This window comes from Vidua macroura, chromosome 6 (genome assembly GCF_024509145.1).
Source record: "Vidua macroura isolate BioBank_ID:100142 chromosome 6, ASM2450914v1, whole genome shotgun sequence".
Taxonomy (NCBI): Eukaryota; Metazoa; Chordata; class Aves; order Passeriformes; family Viduidae; genus Vidua; species Vidua macroura.
The window spans coordinates 47,358,009-47,380,353 of record NC_071576.1 but is presented as its reverse complement, the minus strand read 5'-3'; the positions used below and the strand labels follow the sequence as shown (position 1 = coordinate 47,380,353).

General features: G+C 40.4%; 1 protein-coding gene across 21 annotated transcripts in view; it reads left to right on the top strand.

Moving 5' to 3' along the window:
- The window catches only part of TSPAN4 (tetraspanin 4), a 413,364-nt gene that overhangs the window by 25,727 nt on the left and 365,292 nt on the right, over positions 1 to 22,345 (top strand). For 3 of the 21 annotated variants that reach the window (XM_053981263.1, XM_053981268.1, XM_053981260.1), the window contains exon 1: positions 15,876 to 15,927. The exons of 17 other annotated variants lie outside the window; for them this stretch is intronic. The gene's annotated coding sequence lies outside the window, so the exon portion shown is untranslated. Of the gene's footprint in view, positions 1 to 14,995; positions 15,052 to 15,875; positions 15,928 to 22,345 lie in introns of those variants that run through there. One more of the 21 variants, XM_053981284.1, reaches the window with a different exon arrangement.

Below are 22,345 nucleotides of genomic sequence, written 5' to 3'. Positions count from 1 at the left end.
TATAAAGCAGAACTCAAAATTAGTATCATTATGAATACCATGATGTGTATGACTCCAACAAATATGAGCACCTATCCATTGTTTGCTTTTTTCCTTTGCAGTCGTCATATTATTCCCCTTGTGGCCCTTAAATACTGGCCTGATTTTTACTTCTGTAGATAATTGTCTAATACAATTCTTTTGGAATGGAAGCTAACCTCCAAGTTAATTTTGCTCTCTGAAGTGTTCAGCTTCTTAGGCAGATGTATATTTAGAGGCTCGGGTTCTTGCTGTAATGATTAAACCATTGGAGAATACTGTACTCACAGAAGTGAACACATTCACTCGCTCACTCATTCTGACTAACCTCCTGTGGAAAGATGAATTTCAAGATGCACTGTTCTTGAGGCTTTTGTCCATCCTCTTTTGTTTAACATATCACAGTACTGATTTGTGCTTTGGTTAATGTTTGTGTAGGCCAGACCCCCTGGTAGTCTGATCTGTGCATGTGACTATGTTGGCTCACTGGTTTTGCGTGTGTATTTTGACTGCTGGAAATTCTCTTGGTACATGCATTCAACTCTACTCTGTCTTGCAATTATTGTGTTGGCTCTTTTGATGAGAACCAAAGGTGTCCCATGGGGGAAGTTTTGGCAGAGGGCAGATTTGGATGCCTGCAGCAGGCTGTTTGTAGCCTAATACCCCTCATTTCCATTTGATGGCACAGTACCAGGCTTGTTCTAAGACTTTGATGGTCAATTAATTTGTTCTTTTCTGTTCTTGAATTGGAAGCTAATTGAGTAATTGTGAAGGGTGCCAGATTAAACTCTGTTTTTGCTTGGAGTGCCAGTGAAAATGCTTTTCCCTCACCTATATCCTTGAGAAACTACTCTTGAAAAAATGAGCTTCCATGATCATGCGTTTTGTGAGGTTGTCAGGCATATGCAGACGGTTACCACATGCTGGTAAAGTTTGACTCTGTCAGCCAATTTTAATCAAATTTGTCAGAAGGTGGGGGTCCCATCTTTTCATCCAAGTTACCTCCTGGCATCCTTTAGCTTGGTGAAAGAGCTGACCTTACTGCAGTGGTGGTAGCATAGAAAATCTAACAGGTGTCAGTGTCCTTGTATGTTTTGGACATGAGAGACTCAGTGTTTGACTTTCCTTGTGAACATGTTTTGTGAGTGTATGATATTACTATTTTCCCCCTCTTCTTCTTCCTTTTTAAAAAACACAGTCTGGGCTATAAAGAAGAGATCTGAGGCTGCCTTTACTTGAAACTTTAAAGCAACATTTTTGTCAGCATTTTAACTGTGTTTTCTTGCTGCAGTGGTAAAGATGAGTAATTTTTGATTGTAGTCTGCCATAAAAGGGGGAAAACATTTTCTTATTCCAAACTCACAGCAGGATCAGTCTGTGTGCTTTAATTGAGGAAGCTTGTAACCTGTTTTGTTGAGTGGTGATGACTCTCTTGCACTGCCTGGAATAAATTTCTTCTCCTTGCCTCGTAATAAACAATGTTCTCTGATTTTCATGGAAGTCAGCCATCACTTTTTTTTTTTTTTTTTTCCCAGACCACTGGGCTTGTATGGCCATGGGACAACAGGCAACATGTGTAGTCCAGATCAGTGAGGCCAGTCAAACAGTTCAGGAATTGCAGGATTCACGTTTGCTCATATAGACTGGTCTGCCTCCCTTGCAAGCTTCATGGGACTACAGACTTGGTTATTCTTTGCTTTGGTGAAATGTGAGATTATGGTTTAGTTTTGGTGTTTTGGGATGAGGAAAGGCTAATAAACTGCAGGGTACATTACTGTGGAATTGGGATACAGTCCTGGACAGGGAAATGCAGCCTTGCTAGGAGGCAGTGGGGCTGTTGTAGTCTGCCCTCCCCCATGTTCCCCTTTGCATCACAGAGGGGAATGGTCATGGAGGGAGGGAAGGAAGACGGTGAGGCTTTCATAATCTGATAGGTTTTCAAGAAAAATCTTGTACTCTGTTAAGTATGCAATAGTTTTTCTTCTTTGCATTATGAGACATCCCATTTCTTGACCTCCCTCTCACCATCACACTTACATCCATTAATCTTTTTGCTGGGAAGTCTTGGCTGTTGGTTGAGTTTGTTTTGTTTTTTTCCTACCCATTTTATGTAAAATTTTTTCCTTATCTGATTTTTATTCCTATTACTTTAGGAAATGCTTGAAAAAGATCTTGTCACCTAAAGTACCTGTTCTTGTTTAGGATTAAATGAACAAAATGGAATAAAGAGGATACATGTTGCCTTCCTGCTTTCTGAAGAGCACTGATGTATTTTGGGACTTTGCCACTCCACCATCAATACATAAATTCTGTATCAGTTGTCCAAAGATAGTAATTGAAATTTTTTTGCACCAATATATTTCCTCAATTTCTAGACTGCTTTTTCTTTTGCTTGTGAGAAAATAAGGTCCTTTGTACAGTTTTATAAAGGAAAATGTAGCAGGGGAACCTGAGAACTTTGAGAAGAGGCAGATGTTAACTTCGGGGATAGCTGTGTGTTGCTGCTGACTTACAGACTTGCAGTTCCTCTTCAGATTTTCCAAGGAGCAGATGTGTATTTCCCCACTCCTGCTAATTGCAGACTCTTTCTTTAGGCCCTTTTCTGGGGAGTTCTGTTCTGGGGAAGATGCTGATTTTAAAAAAACAGGAACACGTGAACAGCCTTACAAGGGAGTGTTTCTGGGAGAGTGGGAGTGAGGCGCAAGAAGGGAAGGAAGAGTCTGTGCTTTGGACAGTGGTGGCTTGCACTGGTGCCTGGACTGTGCCACAGCCATGTCTTAGAATGTGCCTCTTAGGAGCAGGTGGTAGCAGTTGTCTAGTGCTAGTTATGCTAATCCTTTTCCATAGGATTGTCTGCAGGGACTTCTCAAATGAAGTTTGCTTCTGTTAGCTTTGAGATTGTCTGTGGGTGTCAAGGAAATAAACAAAGGTATTGCATATTGTTTTCATACTTATAGGAGGTTGAGAAGTAGAAGCTACTGTGGAGGTATTGCAATATGACCTTAAGAAAGAAGGTGCCAGGGAAGTTTGTAGTATCTCTTTCCATCCCCTCTTCTCTTGTGTTTCAGAGGTGATGTTTCTTGGGCTGCCTGCTGGGAAACTGGTATGGGATGGTGCAAGAGTAGAACAGAGCAAGTTCTGTGGAAGTACTGACAGCTGGTGTCAAACACAGCAAGAAAGCAGTGAATCAGGAAGAAGCCTTCTGTCTTAACCGTGCATTTCTCCCGAATTCTTGAGTGTTGCAATGCTGGTGCTGTTGGTTCCCAATTCATGTGATGTTCTACCAAACAACACAAGAGATGACAAATGAAGTAGTGGGATTTTTGTTGACCAGTGCTTATTGCAGTGACTAACATGGCCTTGTAAGCTCATTAACTGGCTGGCAGGTCTTGCTGTGTGGCTGCATTGACTGAATCTGTGGCCATGCAGAGTTGCACAGGCTAGTGCAGGGAGTAGGAGGACTGCAGTGCTGTAACTGAGGAGAGCCTGCTCCCATCTTGTCTTATCTGATGGTGGTTTAGCTTTGGTCAGTCATGACTGTGCTGAGGTCAGAGTGACAGCTGACTGATTGTTTTTTATAGACCTGTCATCCTGTTAGTTTTCTGGTTGTCCCCCAGGCAGACAGGGTGTTGGGTGTGCAGTCTGACTGCTTGTTCTTGGCCCGGTGTCACTTTTTAGTAACTGTGGTGAAAGTTTAGAGGAAGAAGAATCTGGTGGTTGATGTATGAAAAGTTGTCCCTAGGAAGGTAGATGTGAATTCCCAAGTGGAGGCTACGTGCTCCATACCTGCCTTATCACTAATACAGCAGACAGAATAATGAAACTGTAAGGCTATTTCAGTGGAGTAGTTAGAATATGAAGCAAGAGCTGATGAAATCTAATAAATAAAGCATCTTGATCCATTAAAGCCATTGCCTTCACTGAAAATATTCATATTCTTAAGTTCTTTGTCAGATTACGGTAATATCCTCTAAATAACCTGGCTGATAGAACAAAGGAAGAGAATTTTAGGGAAGTATAAGCAATCAGCAGTAATAGGAATTTTTTCCTTTTTTTCAATTTGCTTCTGAGGTTAAAATAACAGGAACCAGATGTAAAATAGCAGATATGTTTAGGACTTGCTGTCACATTGTCAATTACCATGTCATGTCTCTGAGAGAATGGAAGGCAGAAAGAGCTGTGTGCTCTGCCAAATGGGCAGGAATTTAAAATTCTCTTCTGTTTCTCACTTTTGAGAAGCCGAATCAAAAACACCTGTTGCTTGTGCAAGTATCTCTGGCTCATTGACTTGAAGATACTTTCCCAAAGGAAGAGTAGTGTTTATAATTATTCTCATTAGATAGTGTGCAGTCCTTGTTATCTACAAGTAATTGAAGTTGTACAAATGTTCTATAAAACATAACTTTAGAAAACCCCTTTTTTTCAACAGAAACCTTTAACAAAAGCTGTATTAGGCTACTGTTGTATTAATGATACTATAATTAGTTTGCTATTTCCTGCCTCTTATTTAGAAGCTGGAAGCTTGGCCCAAATACATTTGGAAGATGAACAAAAGGGTTTGATTTGCCAAGAGACATGACCTCTTTTGGGGCAAAGAGTGAACCATCACTTTCTGGAATTTCTCTTGAAAAACACTTCCTTCTAATTGCTATAGGTCTCACTCAAACTACTTTCCTGCCTCCTTCTGTTTTGCCAGAGGCTGAGTTTGCAAATTATGACAGTTAATAAATTATAGCAGGCTGGAAAGGGATGCTGATGGAATTGTACCTGTCAGTGGGATGTTGTGAAAGCATCTCTTTTGGGACTGTTTATCAAAATTTTTAAGGGATATCCCAAGAAAACAATGATGAATGTACCTTACACAAAGAGATCTTTTCCCATTAAAAATCTATGATGCCTGTCATTATTTGTATACCACAGCAAACTAGAGTTCAGAAAGGCACTGACAACATAACTGTGATGTGTTGTTTTTTTTTATATCAGCTTCCTTTCTTGGGAACCTCTGAGTTCTGATTAGACTGAGTCCTGCATGCACCTACCAGGTGCAGTGGGCATGGACTTGTCTGCAAGTGTTTGGCTGACCACACCATGGTGTCTCTCAGGAGCAGCTAACTCTGGTTGACTGAGAGCTTTGTTTCCTGGCTTCCTTGGGCTTCCACCAGCCCAACCAGAAAAATTACAAACCTGAGTCTTATTGAAGAACAAAATGATGCTGAGTGAAATGATTTAAGTACATGTGTTGCAGTTAGGCAATATCAGAGTATGAGGGAAGAGGGGAGCAAGAGTCAGTTCCTAAAGAGAGGTGCTTGCTCCAGCCTTAGAGATGATGTGAGAGAGGAATTCCTTTCCTAATGGAAAGAAAGGTTGTATTCATGAATCCTTTTAGCTGGAAGGCAGGTGCCGTGGAGAAACTCCTTGCATTTGATAAGTTTATGTTCTGTCTCTGCACAGAGCCCTTCCAGTCCTCTGTGTATGTGTGTTTGTGTGAGATGACTCTCAGGGGACCTTAATGTTGCAGTTACCATGGGAGCCAATTCAAAGTGGATTGTCATGGCATTCAGAGCTAAAAGATATGTGTAAATCTGTGCTAGCATTTTGCAGATATTTGGGATTTTGAATACTTCTTGCAAGAAAAGTATTTCTGTTATTTACACAGGGATGTTACTTTGTGTGTTAAGCATTTCTGAAATCAGCTTGGCTCTGTGGTGGGCAGGACAGATAGCCAGACAATCTGAAGTGAGTACAGTAGAAGAAATTTAACTTGAGATAGTTGTTTCCCCTGAGAATTTTTCTGTTTGGTTGTAGTGTTTCTGAGTTACTTCTATCCAATTCCTATAGTGCACTCATCAAAATCATAGCAGAATCTTTTCTCCTTGCATATCTTCATCCTTTCCACTGTCCTGTTTGTGTTGGCTGATGCTTTCACCTACCTCAATTCTCAAGAAAAATCCTCAGCTGGGACTTGGAGGTGCTCATTCTAGAGAAGACCACTGTGATAAGCACAACATGTTATGCACATTGGACTTGTGTTTTTATCCATGGAAATCAAATGGTTATTCATGCTGGACCCCTACAGTTTAAAACATCTGCTTGTCATCAGAACTTGCTCAGTGACTTTGAACTTAGCAGCTTTGGGGCTGAGTTCTGGACCTGCAGGACCTCTAGGTTCCTGTGCTGACAGTGCTTCTAGCACTCACAGCATCTCAGGCCACCAGCATAGCAGAGATGGCAGATGTGCTTCTTTGGAAGCTTCTTTGTGTGAAGTTATATCAAATCTCTAAATTTCAATTGCTAATTTATTTTAGAAAGAGCAGTTTTTCTCTGACCTACATGTGGGACTCAAATGTGAGTTTGTCTCTTAGACGACTTTTTACTGTTTAAAATCTGAAGTGGTATTAGGACTACAGGGATGCTGTTGTCTCTTTTTTTTTTGTAACTTTTTTTTTTTTCTTCTGCTGGTAGTGTGCACTCTTAATTCTTCATGGAGAAGAAAGCTGCATCAACAGGTGGAGAGTTAGGAACTGTTTTATCAGTTGCTCTTTGTAGGTCCACTGGGAAATTAGAATAGAGCTCTTTTTGAGCAGAACAGATTAGGGTTTTATTAATGCCCTCCCTGTAGGATTTTTTTAAATTGTGCTTGAGGTTTTTTTCTTTTTTCAATACAGAAAAAATCTGGTCTGTGAAAAGAATTTTTAGTATTAAGGGCTGTAGATTTTGATGACTTCTCAAAAAAGAATAACAAAAACCTCAGTCACCTCTGGAGACCATTCTTATCCTATGCAAAAGTTATGCATTGAAAAATCTATTTCTTTGTTCCAGAATTATTGATTTGTTTAATTTGGTTTTGCTTATTTCTTTGGAGGAAGTGTTTTCAGTGCACAAGCTATTAAGAAAACTTTACTGTATAATTCCCTAGACATATGGCATTTTCATAATAACATTACTATCCAGGCAATTTCATTCAGATTTTATCAAATACTCTAGGCAGGCCTGCTTCAGGAACTGGATGTAATGATAGAGATATGTACACCTCCTTGGTGAGGAAACCAAATTACAGTAAGAAGCAGAGTATTGCTAAGGAACTGGAAGAGTTGTTCTGCTTCAAGAAGAGTATAAGCTTTGTTGCCCATGACATGAAAATGAGGGAGTCTGCAAAACAGAGAGGAAACAAAGGCTGATATCCTATACTGGATAATAAACTGATAGTTTATCTCGTGCAGGAATTCCAAAATACTTCACATGCATCAGTGAAGGATCTGGTTGCAGTCATGGTGTAATTCAGCCCTTGTGAGTGTTGTAAAAGCTTCCAAGGACATTTATGGTAGGACAGCTGTTGATGAACAGTTCATGCCCAGGGTTGTGTCACCATCCCTGGAGGCATTTTAAAAACATGTAGATATGGCAATGCTGGGTTAATGGTTGGACTTGATCTTAGGTCTTTTCCAACCTAAACCGTTCTGTGATTTGGCGTTTAGTTCAGTAGAATATTCTTGCAAAAGGATAAAGCCGTTCTTTGCAGAAGAGACTGTTTTAATGGAAGGGAGAGTAGGATATTGGTCCTAGTCTGTGAAATGAACTTTTATTGAACATGACGTTCCTGAACACCTTTCATTCAGGGCACATGATTTCAGCTTCCAGCAGAAGCTGTTTGTACCTGTTTAAAAGCTGTTCCCTCAAAACAATGCATACTGCTGTGCATATGATTCTCCCTCAGGGAAGAGAGAATAAACAGAACATTGGATATTAGCTGCAGCACTTAGTGCACTGCTGGGAGGCACTGGGATATGACAGTGACACAGGCAGTGTCAGAAGCTCTGCAGCACAGCAAAGAAAGTGTCTGTGCCAGCAGATGTGTTTGATGTTCACCACAGTATTTCTCTAGAGCTATGGATAAGCACCTAAGCCAAAAGCATTTTTGCTCCACAGCCCCCAGCTACTCTGTAAATACATCTAGAGCACCTTGTGGCTCCAGCGAAGGCCAAAAAGCAGAGAGGTAGGTCTTTTTAAGACTGAGGCAAGCTATCTCTGCCAGGAAAATTCATTCACCTCAACATAGCTGACAAACTTCTGCCTTTCCTGTGCTGTTTGCTGCTCAAAGCAAGCTTGACTTCCTGAGCTAATACAAGACAATTTCTTGATTGATTTTTATGGACAGGATTTTTACAAAACTTGCTTTGGGATTTAGGAACCTACTTGTCACTGGCTTTCCTTGGGGCATAAGCATTGATTCACTGTGGCTATCTGGAGAGAGTCTGAATGCTGTTACAGCATCCTTCTGAAGATGCTGGCAGTGCTCTATAAGCAATTCATGAGGCCTTACAGGCAAGGGAGAAAAATGGTTTGCTTTTTTATCAACTGTGTGTCTGTGAGGGTAAAATAGGCTGCCTCCATAGTGCTGACAGAGTAGACTGCAGCAAGGGCTTGGGGTCTGCAGTGGCAAATGCTGCCAACTGAAGAATGATTGTTGATATTGTAAGGGGTGCTGGTGTCAAAGTACCTGCCTTATATACCAGATTTTTGGTCACTATTTCTATGTAAAATTCAAATGCTTACTCTAAAGTGAACTGTAGTTACACAGTTTTTTGGAGAACAGGAAAGATGTTAAAAGACTATGGGTTTCCATATTTTTTTCTTATTTTTCCTTTTTTTTTCCCTCCCCTTTCCCCATAATAAAGCTACTCTGTCCAACCAAGCTTTTGATTTTCAAATTAATTTCTGAAAGGATTTCCCAATAGAGAATTTCTATTCCTAGCCATGAAAGACTGGGCTTTAGAAGTAGTGTTTTCATTTAAGAAATTTGATCTGTAAAAATGCTACCTCCGCATGGGCACTGTATGTTAGCACTTTGGGCACGTTCCTGTGCTGATTTCTTGTAAATGATAGTCTTTTCCCTATGTCTTGTTCAAAGAGTCTTTTACTTATTTTTCAGGCCTGAAGTCAGTACTGTGTAAAATACGATAATGTCTTCAAACTGACAATTACCTGGAGATATTTTTTTCTTGGATAAATTTCTCTGCTGTGACTTTCCTGTTCTGTGTGCAGAAAAAAGGCAGCAGTACAATTCTTACCTGCTTTCTGTTTTTTTAACCCTGTTTTATGGAAACTCTTCTTCAAGGATCACAGTCATGCATTTGAATTGGGACATGTGATCTCAGCTGCACTGGAAGGGCAACATAATGACAGAAGCAAGACAAAGTGTAGTGTGAACAAGCTCCAGTAGCTTAGTTTTGAAAAGCTTTGTTCAACATATCACATAAATATGACAGAAGATAGTTTTATGGTTTAAAAAATAAAGAGAGAATTATGTAGGTAATCTTTGCAACCTAGTAAAAATATCATAGTATACAGAAATTGAAGTGCTACAGCTTCCTATGATCTAAATTGGCATCTAATCTTAGTAGGTGAAATGACACTTGAGCATTTTGTTTATAGTGATTGCTTTTTTTATCACTTAAGAACAAAGTGGTATTTTGAAAACCTTCATAATGTGAATCTGGCAAATAAGGCAATTCAGGTAATAAGTAAAATCTCTGAAGATCAAGGAGACTCAATCTTTGCATCATATTTATAATTGGCCCAGACCTTCATTTTGATGTTCTGGCTCTGACACCTGCTTTGCAGGGAGGACTTACTTGGACCGAAGTAATTTTCTGTTTAGAACCTAAACCTGTGTTTTGCCTTTTATCTGGAATTTTCTTTTATTTTCAAATCAAGAAGTTGCTTTTCTTTAAAAGATGCTTGACCTAACAGGGACTGTGGTATCTGTGGAGCAGTTTATTTTCTTGTCAGTGTAAAACCTTCAACTTACGTTAATTCCGTGTAACTAAAGCTGTCTAAGAACCTAAGTAGACATCTGACTAGTCTTTTAGTGCTTTCTTCTGCAGGTGACAGGGGAAACGAAAGGGAGAATCATCCTACCTCAAATAGAGCTGTTGAGGAGTACACAGAGAACAGGTAGCTGTATGTGCAGCTGCAGGTTGTGTCCTGGCTGGGGGATGTGGTGGGAGCCCCAGCAAAGGGGCTGGGAACTGGTGCCAGCCCTTTACATGACAAAGTGTGACATGTGGCCATGTGACTGGACTCAGCAGGATGACACCCTTACAGTCTGTGGGCTCAGTAGTTGGGTGAGTAGGGAATCAAGAGAGGGTCACTGGAGCTGCCTGCTGTGAAGAGACTTTGGTCCCATCAGCGAATGTCTGGGGTTGGTTGGGAGGGTGACTGCCAGAGTGGCTCCTAGGGGGTCAGACAGGGCAGTTTCCCTAACAGGTTATACTGGAGTTACTGCTTCTTTCCTTTGGCTGTACAGGGAACCCAGATGTCCCTCTGAGACTGACTGTATTAAGTGGCTCAAGTTGTGTAGAGATGTTTGTGCAATTTGAATCCCAAGCATTGTCCTTAGAGCAAGAACCTTTTGGGTTCCAGCTGACATTGCTCCTGGTAGCTTGTCATCCATTTGGAAGGTCAGCAATGTGAGTGAATGCTTATCTAGCAGTTCTGCCATTTTTCGTCAGTGTGGGTGGGTACATTCTCACTTCAAGTTTTGTGTCCTGGAGTGCATGAGGGGCCCTGCTATAAAGGTGCCAGCAAATTCAGTAGTGTTTTTTTAGCCTCTCATGTGTGGGGTTTTTTCCTCCGAATAATCTTCCATTTCTTCCTTCTCATCCAACTATTTATTTTTAAATGAATATATGTTTAAAAATTAATTTAAAAATTCCAAAACTGTTAGATACATAACATCAAAATTCAATCTCATGCAGCTCAATGCTGAGCTGCAGACTTGCTGTTTGATTTTGATAAAGCCAGATGATCTGTGGTATCGCTTACCTGTCAGTGAAAGACAGCTACCTCCAAGGGGCTTCTGAAGGTAAGCACAGTCAGGATTTTAAATTCATATACCGAGTGCTCATAGTAGGATGGAGAAAGGAGATTGTATTGCATGTTCCTGTGTAACCAAAATGTCCAGTGAAAGGTCACATAGAGTAAGTCCTGCTTTCTTTTTTTCCACTTCAGTGCTTTAGCTTGAAGATTCTGCAGAGATTTCACTGACAAATTATAACTTTGAATAGAGATGAAAACTCACTTGTTTTGCTTTTTCTGTTTAAATTTCAAAAAGCATCATGGTATCTATCATAGGCTACTAAGCTGACAAAAGAAAGGTCAGTAGGAGAGTGAGTTTTCTCTGGGCAAATTTTCTGACCCAAGACAAAGGCAGCAAAGAGCTGTCAGAATACGTTTTTGTCACAGGAACAGAAGAGGAAAACTGGACACTTACCAGTTGATCTTCACAAATGAGTTGCTCTGAAGAATCACAGAAACATTCTAGTTAAAGACTGGGATACTGTACTAGACCTGGAGTCATAGTGTGAAAGGATTGTTTTTGGGGCTGTCATATTATCCTTGCTGTTCTGGGTGCTGGCAACGCAAAATATCTTGATGGTGGACACAGAAACCTGATTTTTGCTCTGGAATGACCAACAAATGTGATCTTGTTTCTAAGAGAAGAGTGTCTTTCTCTTCTGAGTTTTTGATGGATTAATTGAATTTCTGCAGAGCCTTTCCACCCTCACCTGTGACTGTCCAAGCCAATCACTTGCTCATTCATGTAGCTATAGAGCTAATTCTGGTTCAGCTGTGGATAGGTTCTGCTGGACCTGTGCTTGATTACTAGCTCTGTTTACCACAAGAAAGCAGTTATTAATGTGCTCTCATTTTAAAACCTGTTATAACTCCTTCACTTTGATTAACTTCACTGTGGAGCTCTTTTAGCCTGTGTAAGATGTAATTCTGATTGTAGAATTGCTTCCGTTGTTTCCCTCCCAGCTGAAGGAGGAGGCAAAAGGGCTATTGATTTTTATATAAAGATGAGTTTAATGAGACCTGGGGGTTAGGCTTGATCCAAGGCTTACTGGAGTCGGTGGCCATCAGTCATAAGATTTCAGTGGATTTCAGGCGCTGGTATCTGACTTACTGCCATGATGTTCAGCTGCCTGTGTAGCAGGGGTTTTGTGGGTCTTCATAAATTGTTCAAAAGCAGCAAACTCTGATAGTGGGGGAGGGTAGGCACGCTGACCAGATACCTAACAGCTTTTATTCTTGTGATCTGTTTTCTCTTATTTCTGTACATTTCAACCTTGAATGTGTGGTTGTGCCGCATGTGATAGCAATTTGTAATGAAGCACACAACCCCAGATAAGACATCAGAGCTCTAACAAGTTGCTTTTAGAGAGAAAAGATTATCTTTAACTCTGAGCTGAGTTGTAATTTGGTGGGTATTAATGCATAGATTTTAAAAAATGAATAGTGTAATCGGAGATAGGAAGGGCATTAAAAGCATAGGCGTGAGCTATGAGTGATGTAACTCAGAGGTTCAACCTTGTTAGCAACTGGGCCAGATCTGACCTGCAGGCTGGTCGTGTTCTGTTTTTCTTGCACACACATGTGCACATGTTAATGCTTTGCCTATGAGTTTCTGCCTTTCCCTTTAAAAAGAAATTATTTCTGTTGCATGCACCAGAAGATGACCCACTGCACTGCCCCAAGCCAACTTGTGGCAGACATCCCCAAAATACCAGACCATTTTCTCAGCCATAATTCTCTCTGCAAATGACTGCAGCAGCTCAAGCTTCATTTTTCCTCCTCTCCCACTGCTTTTTCTCTACTGGCTTTTGATTGACTGGTACTCTAGGTCAACCAAATGCCGTCCATTTCCCCTGATATAAAAGTGTGCGAGCAGTGCATTGCTCTTACCTGTTCAACCCTCAGGAGCTTGTTCTGTACAGAAGCAGTCTCAGGCTTTCTCTATGCTTTGTTCCTGCAGATGTCATTTTCCAGGCTTCTTCATTCTACAGTGTTAAGTAATGTATTGTCAGCTGGAACAAATTGGTGTGGCTGTCCATTAAAAATAAGAATAAATGTATTATCACCACAAGATGCCACTCATAGAAATGGAGAGAGGAGAAAGTTTTCAATGCACCTGACTTTTAAGGAATGCAGCTATTGCTAAGGTCTTTGTAAAGACAGATTTAATCTGTATGTCTAAAATGTAGGAAACCTAAAGGAAACAATGAAATGGAGTATCCTTCTTGGAGCTCACTCTTTTTTTTTGTCAAGTACACAGAAGGAAGATAGTTTTTTTTTTTTTTAGGGGAAGGATCATGAACTATTGTTTATCTGCTGTGTTTACTCTTCACAACAGAGCTAGCTGCACAAATAAAAGGAACAGAATTCTTGTATCCCGTGAGTGCTAAATGGAAGTAGGATCTATGCAATAACTATTGTACAATCCATGTCTTGCCTTGGTTTAGAAAGCTGCTGGTCACCCTCTTAGATGTATCATTCAATTTAGTGATGCTGAGCATCTGTTTAAATAAATAGCTTTAAAACTTGTGACAGAACTAGTACTTTGTCCTTGACTCTGTCTTATCTGTAGCTGTAACACCCAATGAGTCTTTCTGGGCTCTTCTTTCTGTTGCCATCAGGTGCCACGTGCAGTGCCATCAATGGACAATGCAGCTGGCAGGTTTCTCTGAGACTTACCTGCCTTCCTGCAGAGGCTGTTGCTACTCTGCACCTTGGTTGGTTCAGCCTTCAGTGTCACTCATCTGCCCAGAAATGCACTGGCTGTTGTGCTTGTTATGGACCTGTTGAATCTCTTCAGGCAGCCTCATGGCTTGCACATGCTGACTTGTGTTTGGATGAAATAACAATAGGAAGAGACCTCCTTTTTTCATGAGAGTAAACTTAGTGAGGTGGGAATTTGAAAACCTTAGGCCCTGACAGTTTCAATTTTGTCATGCAGAATTCCTGTGTGGTACTATGTGCCTAATAGCTTTGTCTTGGCATTTGTTGTTCCCAGTTTACAGGTGCAGTAACTTGGAGGTCAAACTGAAGGAAGGGAGTGGTCTACCAAGGCCTTTCTCCATGCAGCTTGTGAAAGTGAGATGAACAAGGCATATTGAAACTTTTTTACTACCCCAGAGGATAGAGTATTTGTCTGCTTGTCATTTTGAGGCTTGCTTTAGAGTCATGCATTTTTGTGTAGAGGCTGTATGTACCTTACTGTAGGTTCACAGTTTGTGGCAGTTGGGAGTGGAACTGCGGCAGAGCCTCATCCCCAGTGGGTACAGCTGTAAGAAGCAGGTGAGCAGCATTGACAGCAATGAGCCATGGAGTGCCCAGGTGCACTGACCAACCACCAAAGGGAACAGAGGGCACACAGGTGCAGTGCATGAATATGAGGGGTATAAAAGCTTGGGCTAAAGAACAAAGAGGAGAAGATGCTTGTAGCCTTCTGAAGTGATGTGATGTTACTCTGTATGGGTTGAATCTTTCTGAAATTGTATGATGATACTCTGTGTATTGTGGCTGTCCCAACTGTGACATATGCTGCAACACCTTACCTTCTCTCCTCTGAAGGAAAAGGAGGTAAAAAGATTGTAGAACTGAAGAACAGAGAAAAAGGGGAGGATGAATGCTAGCTCAATACTTTTTTGGTTTGATTAGAATATCCTGACAAGGAGAAGTAGAGGGCACCTGTGGTCACAGAGGTTTTGTAAACATGCCTGGGAATGTGTGCAATGCTTTAACATGTTCAAGACCAACACACAGTGTATGTAGAAATAGTTGTGTGTTGGTCATTTGTATGAGGCATTTCTCTCCTCAGAACTGTGTGAGTGTTTGCAAGACTCTCTATTTTCTTGTGAATGTAAAAGGTAGCAAACCTGGACATGCCTTTGATTTGCTCTGGGTGCTGAGCCTTTGTTGAGAACTCAAGTTTCAGTTGTCTGTGAGAGAGAGTGGGAGGAGACTGTAAATGCTGTTGTGGTGTTTAACTGGGGAGGGGAGGACAGAAAGGAGGTCTGGGTGATTCCCAGTCTGTTCACAGCTTCCACATTACTGGAGGTGACCAGCTGTGTGTGTCCTGTAGAAGACCTGCTAGTGCTGCTGCTGTATAGTGCTGAAACCTTCAGAGAGAGAGGGCCTGTGGCTGCTCCAGCTGACTGAGCTGCCCAGACCTGCAGAATGGTGTCACAGGTACCTGAGGGCTTGCTGAGTGCTGGTAAAATCATGTCACTTCCAGCCTTGTGTGACTTTTTTACAGTAAAGGTATTGGAGAGTAGCTTCATTTTGCTTGTGGGATTTCCCTGCTTCCCATACATGACTCCTGCTGCCTCCCCTCAATACTGCCAAGGGCAGAACTCCTTGGTGGTGCTCAGTTCTGTGTGTGTGCAGTGATCCTTTGTCCTTGGATGGCCTTGAATTGTGGTGATTACAGAATGAAGGGAGTGATGTTGGGGTAGAAGCACCTGATTGTCTAGCAGCTAGCTTTTCTTCAGGGTGTGTGCTGAGTGTCTTATTGAGAAAGTCTATTTGCACTGTTGTGCAAAGCTTTCCTGGTGCCTGCTGGGAGCGGGGACAGCTGTGTGTGTTTTACTGTGTTTGGGTCCAGAAGTGCTATGTGGGTGGTGGAAAAACAGCAGAGATGCACATGTGCTTTTCTAGAACTTGCACTATTAATAACTGTGTACTTAATACTGATCTCGCAATTTATACCCCATTATGGATTTATTTATTAAATGCACTTGTGGCAAGAGGCCTCTGACGCATCATGCTTTTGATATCTTTTTACAAAGTTAGTAGAAGTAGAGATAAACTGACATCTGGAGGCACATGGGTAGTGATGGCATGGTAGAGCTGAAGCTCTTTCTTAATGGACTTGTGCTCTTTCTGCAATCAGAATTGGCACACATGGCAGTGCTGCTGCTGTGCTTTCTTTTGGCCTAGTTTTCTAGGTGCTTTTGCCCATACAAATTTCTGAAAATTGATTCTTCCAGGGCCTTCACAAGCTGTGCTGTGAGCTGTCACAGAGCATTTTGCTCATTTGTTCTAGGTGACTTTCCCAGGGTCAAGGTGAGTCGATAGCTGAGCCCTAAATAGAAGTGAGAATACCAGATTCCTGCTTGTTTGACCCCTGGAAGCTGCTATGATAGATTGCTTTTTCGGGTAGTGGAACTCTTGGCATTTTGGGTACATTTAGAAAACTTCCACCTGTGGCTTGTAGTACTAGCATGTAGATGGTTTTTTCTTTAGGATGAGAAAGGTGGGAGGAGGATGTATGATTGCACTGGGTGAGGTTTTTCAGGGGTTATTTTCCTTCCTCCAATTATTATTTACAATATGAATGGCCCTTCTTCCTAAGAACAATATTATGCTTTCAAAGCCTTATACTCTAGACATACAATAAAATACCCAATGCTAGGAAATCTTCCTCCTTCCTTCCTCTCCAACAATCGCCACATACATCTCTTTCCTTACCATTAATGGCTCAGTATTGAACAGTGGTATCAAGGCATTTATTATAATCTGAAAAGTATGAATTGAGAAGATGACGTAGATATCTGTGTAGTGTATTTTCTAGGTTATTCTTGAGAACAAGATTCGTGCTTTATTAGTTTTCTGTCTTTTGTGCCCTGATATTAACGAGATGAAAATATTAACAAAAACATATAAAAGAAATAATGTAAAAAAATTTTTAATAAGCAGAATTGCAGAATATCAGATGCGATTTCATAACTAAATGTGGGATGGAAATTAAAAGTCTGGAAACCATACTATAGCAAGCACAATCTCCAGCTATTTCCTTAACAAGATACTGTCAAAATTAAAGGTGGTGTTTTGAGAGTCTGCACCCAAGGACTCACATCTTTGGGTGAGTTTGAACTCATTAGTGCGTAAAGGCTACCTTTCTGGTATATGAAAACATTTTTAGAGCTATTATATTGTTTTGTATTTTGCTGTCTTCATACAATAAGTTTGGCTGCATAACATTCTCTGTGCTCCCACTATCTATGGTGTGCCCCCCTCCTCTCCCCCCATTATTATTTCACAGCTTTTCTTCACTTCACAATGATACTACTTTTCCAGTAATGGTGTAGCTCTTAGAACTACATTAAAAAATCCCACCAAAAAAACCCCAAAAAAAACCCCAAAAAAACCAAAACCACAAAAAAAAAAAAAAAAAAAACAACCCCAAAACAAAATAAACCTCTCTAAAACACCGCAATAATTTATTTCATTTGTGTCCAGAAAGAAGAGTGATTAAATGTGTGTGTTTAAAGGGAGAATGAAATGTCTCTTAGTGATTTGGGGTTGGAGTACTGTGATTGATATTGAGTTTTACTGATGTCTTTGAGTATGTAATAAGGGAGATAATGTTGCTTTTTATATTAAGGACAGATGTACTTGAAGGAAGTGAAGACTTTGGTTGAAGTTCCTGTTTCTGGGATTTCCCTATAATTGTACATTTAAAGGAGTTGCATGCTCTACCCATGTAAAGTCACAGGATTTAACATGCAGCTTTATGCAGTTTGTTCCCTTTTTCCTCTGCATGGGTTTTATTAACAACAAACAAGCGAACTGATCTTATGCCAAATGCCAGTGGTTGGCAATTCCTCTAAAATCAAATTGTCTTCTTGCAACTCATTGGGAAGCATTTGCTAATAGTGAAGCAGGGCTCTCGAGGGAGTAATATTAGCATTTCCAGTAAAGCAGTAGAGAAGTATGGAAGTGTATGTTATAAACATCAGGGATTATATTGTTTTCTCTTCTGTGTCTAGGACTGATTTGGCTTTTTTCCAGTTGATATATTTAAGAGGTTTTTTTGACCCAAGATGAAATGAGGGGTCAGTTGTTTAAGTGGTGTAAACACCCAGAGCTACAGAGAAGACAGACATTCCTGCTTTAGCCAAGCAGATAACTCCAATTTTTTTGTTAAGTGTTTATATTGCCATGTTGGCTCAAATGAGTGTGCTTCAATTTTTTGTTTTCACATGTGAGGATCTGGCACTGCAAATTCAATTTAAATTCTAATGGGAGCGTGACTAGAGCTGCATAAATGACATCTGCCTCCACATTAGAGTGGTCATCTATGGTAAAGATTTCAACATGGAATCTCACCTTGAAATGAACATCCTGATGACTGGCCATGAGTTCATGTTGGGTTTTTTTTTTTCCTGTTTCCTCTGGCTGCCAAGTATAGAGTTGTTTATGCCAAATAGCTCATTTTCTCTGGGAGCAATTTTGAACCTTGATCCAAACTGCCCACTTGCTAGTATCTGCTCTTCTAAATTGTGGCTCAGATCCCTGCTCTGTGTTGATATGGGAAGGATTTGACCTAGGTGTTATGACTCTCTTGGCTGTTGGAGAAGAATCAACTTCATCCCACTCTTTGGGACACTTAAGGATCAAACGATGAGGCCCAACAGGGACAGAGAGGGAGAGTCTGTTGCCCAGGGATCGTTTTCTTTCTAAGCCAACAAAGCTTGACAAATTTAACCTAAATGCATCAATAGCTTTGGGTTAGTCAGGTGTTCCTTCACCTTCTTTTGGCAAAAACATTGTTTGCCTGAAGCTTGGAGAGATTATGCAGGTTTTATACTTCTCTGTAGAGAGTTTCCAAGAGGACAAGCACAAGGGGAATAACAAGAATTCTCATCCTTAGCTTCTGACAAGGATACTCCAAGATAATTTTCTTTCTTCAGTAGAGGAAGTTCTGAGGTTAATTTTTCCAGGCAAGTAAGGTGACTGGCAAATCTGTACAGGGATGTGAAAGGTAAAAATGTAAATGTATGACTGTATGTTGTATATTATTACTGAGAAGTATGTAGTAGAAAATACCAGAGGAGGATTTTTATTTCTTTACAAATACTCTTTGAAAGGTGAAAGTAAACCTTTACAAAATTATATGAAACATAGCTGCGGGCTCTATTTATATGAGACTATATTGTCATCTTTTAAAAAAGTATTTATATATAAATATATCTATTCACACGATCTTTACATAGTAATATTGATACTCTCAGGAAGTGTTTATACTTTCAGGAATCAATGCCTGATAACAAAGTTCTGTAGTTTGGTCAGGCATACTGACTCACAGCTGAAGACTGACCTGGGCAGAGCACAGGGACTTCCTGTGTCTGTGTCCTTATCTGATGAACTAGCATGATAAACCATCTTCTTCCACTCCCTGTAAATCACAAGGTATTAATGTAGAGTTATATGGGTACACATGGTATGTTGGGAGATAAATTATTGCTGATCCTCTCCCTCTCCTGTTGTGGCATTTGAGGAATGGTAGGTCCTCAAATTTTGGATTTGGCTGTTGTCTCCTGTTGAGAAGAGGAGCAGATGTTGGTGTCTTGGCTACACACAGTTCAGTGAATTGCAGTGAATTCCTTCACCATGCTGAGGGATCTAATTGAATGAGGAGAGCTAATGAGAGGATGGAAGTGTTTACAGTACCTTGGGAAATGAGAGACTTCCCCTGCTGCCGTGTTGGTGTAAATTGGCAGATTCCTAATAAACTTAGTAACCCCCTAATAATTCATACACTAGAACCTGGCCTACACTGGACCTGTGCACAGGGTGTGCTGTGCCTCTCAGAGGTTATGTAGTTCCTCTTTGCAGAAACAGAGTTTTTAATTGCTTTAATTGGTCTGGACAGTAGATATCTGATTCTACCAGTATGTCTGCTGCTAATGAAATCTGTGGTACAGAATTGTTATTTATAAGTAGTCTCTTTTTAACGGTGATGCTGTAACAATTTAAGTGTTCTGAGCTCTGTGTACCCTGATGGGCTCTTTATGTATGTTTATTATATGGGAACAGCTGGGTGTTTGAGAACACAATTTGTTACCAGTGTTTCTCTAGGTGGTAAAACTATATGACTGTTCCCCTGACTCTGCTGAAGTTTGTTATGAAACCAGACCCTGTTGTATCCTATTCACAAGAAATTGTGAAAAGGGTATGTCATTCTCCTGGTTTAGTAGCCTTCTCAGCCATTGCTTCTCTACATGTTGGCCTGACATTGTGGTTGGAGAGATACCTGAAGCAGGTGGTTGTTTGTTGCTCTCTAATCTCTTCGTAGGTTATCTGTCAGATTTGTCAAAAGCAAAGACGTTTAAAACATAATTTCGTGCAGAATGATGAATTCTCTTCTGTCATAGTTGTCCTTTGCTCAGGGCTATTACCTTATTTTGTTCTCTTTCTGTGAACAACGTGCTTAAATTGCAAGGTTGGAAAGGCACTTTTGTAGATTCTCTTTTTGTCCTGATGCCAGTGCAGGGCACTGTCTCCTTGGGTCAGTTACAGATGTGGAGATAGCAACTGCATGAGAATTACTGCTGTGTAACAAGTTTGACTAAAAATTACAGCTTGTAGTGTGTGATTTATGGGGCATGGGGGCAATGGCAATGTCCTCTGACCTTTTCCACTGGGAACTGTGTAACCCTGTGTCCTTACTTTACTACCCTGAGAGTTGGTCTTCCTGCTGCCTGCCTGGTGGATGCAGATGCCATCACAGGATTTCTTTCCTGTGCAGAGTGTACAATAACCATGGGGCCTGAGTAGGCATGTAGAGCATCCTGATCCAGTTGGGATGCACATGTTAAGCATTGTCTTGAATTCAGTAAGCTTCACATGTCTCACCCTGCTGGTGTTTTGTTGCATGCTCACAGCAAGCACCCAGGAATGTAATGGTTGAAATTACTTTGGCCTTTGACAGGATTCTGGCTGTTTCATTGCCACAGGATTTCTGCTGTTGAGTTTTGTGCTAATGCACATCAGCATAGAGGTCCTGACTGAAAGGCTGTCATTGCTGTATGAAGGCCTGTACAGGCTAAATTACAAATGGTTATTCTTACACACAAGTTTTGGAATCGGAACAGCAGAAGCTTGGAAGCAGTAAACTACTCCCTACTTTTTTTTTTTTTTTCAAGTAATAATCCCCAACACAACAACTAACCCCTTCCCCCATGCCTCTGCAAACTTCTCTAAGTGAAAAGAGAAACAAAACATGTACAGTGCAGTTGATTTTTTTTTTCTGCCTTGCTTCAAGACTTATCTGATCATCATGTTCTCAAAGATATTTCAAAACTGCTGGCTGTTATTTAAGGATGATATTAAAGTCCTTGCTTTGGAGAGTTTGGATAAATGTAGAATTTAATTTAATTAACCTTCATCAGTCTTTCTTTCTGCATGAAAAGGTGACCTTTATAAAATGCCATTTACATACCCAAGAGCCTGGTGCTTGCATTTTTCTATGTCTATATATCTATATATAAAGGCATATTAAAACATGTTTACTTATGTTTTAGGCATTTAAGGACCATTTATTATGAACATTGATGTTATATATACAGACATATATTGAAGAATTGTACCTACCCAGTGGTAGGCTCAGGTTATTCTAAGTGTTATGTAGTTAACCAGTTCCCATCAGAAAATGGATCTAGAGCTGATGGATTCATCTAGGAATCAGCTTGTAGCAGAGTGTTTAGAGGCATTGCTAGAGGACATGAAAGCTATGGACTAGGTCCTGTATGGGTATACAGTAATAGAAATTCTCTGATCCAAAAAAAGCATGTAAGCTCAGCAGGCTGAAAAATGTGAGAAGACAGTGGCTCAGAGTGGGAAGATGACTGTCCAGGTCACATTGCTTCACTGCATTTCTTCTGAACCCCAGTAGGAAGGATGCTGTCCCCTAGATTGACCTGTCTTTTCTTGTTCTTACATTCATCACTCATTCACATGAACAATTTTCCCTGTTTTCTGATGCCAGGGAGTCTGGAAGAGAGACTTCTTAAAAGCTTTCTTCAACTAAGACAAGTGTAAATAAGCACAGTTTTTGGAGACTATGAAGTCTAGTATGCTTATTAAGTTCCTCAGATTGAATTTGCCTTTAATATGCTCTTGGGGTTAGATTTCAAATGTATTTAAGTTTCCAAAGATATGAACAGATGCTTAGTAAAATTGTCAAAGCTTTTAACTTGCTTAGGTGCTTTTGAAAATCCCTTTAAATTTCTCTGTGTCTTTAATCTCCTCAATAAATTTGCAAATCCTTAGAGCCTGTTGTTCAGCATTCAAGACTTGAACAAGGTCTGGAGTCTCTGCCTTCTGTCTGTCTTTCTGTAGCTGTATTTTATTGCAGCTGCAACACTTCCATGCTGACTGTAACTTTGTAAATGCAAATGGGTCTTAAATCTGACCCTCAATGGTGCAGGTGTAGGATGCTCTCTGAATAACTGTTTTAGACACATAGGGCTTGTGGATTTTGTAATCAACCTCTGTCCTGTTGCAAAGAAGATGTTCTGCTGTCACTTTTAAACAAAATCCCTTCCTTGAACAAAATTTGTATAAAAAAGTTCCTTGACTGTTAAAATATGCTTGCTCTGATTTATAGCACCACACAGCTCACACACAATCATAACCTCACTTTCTCCTGCCAGTGGATGACATATGATAGTAACCAGATATGTATATTAGAGGGAGG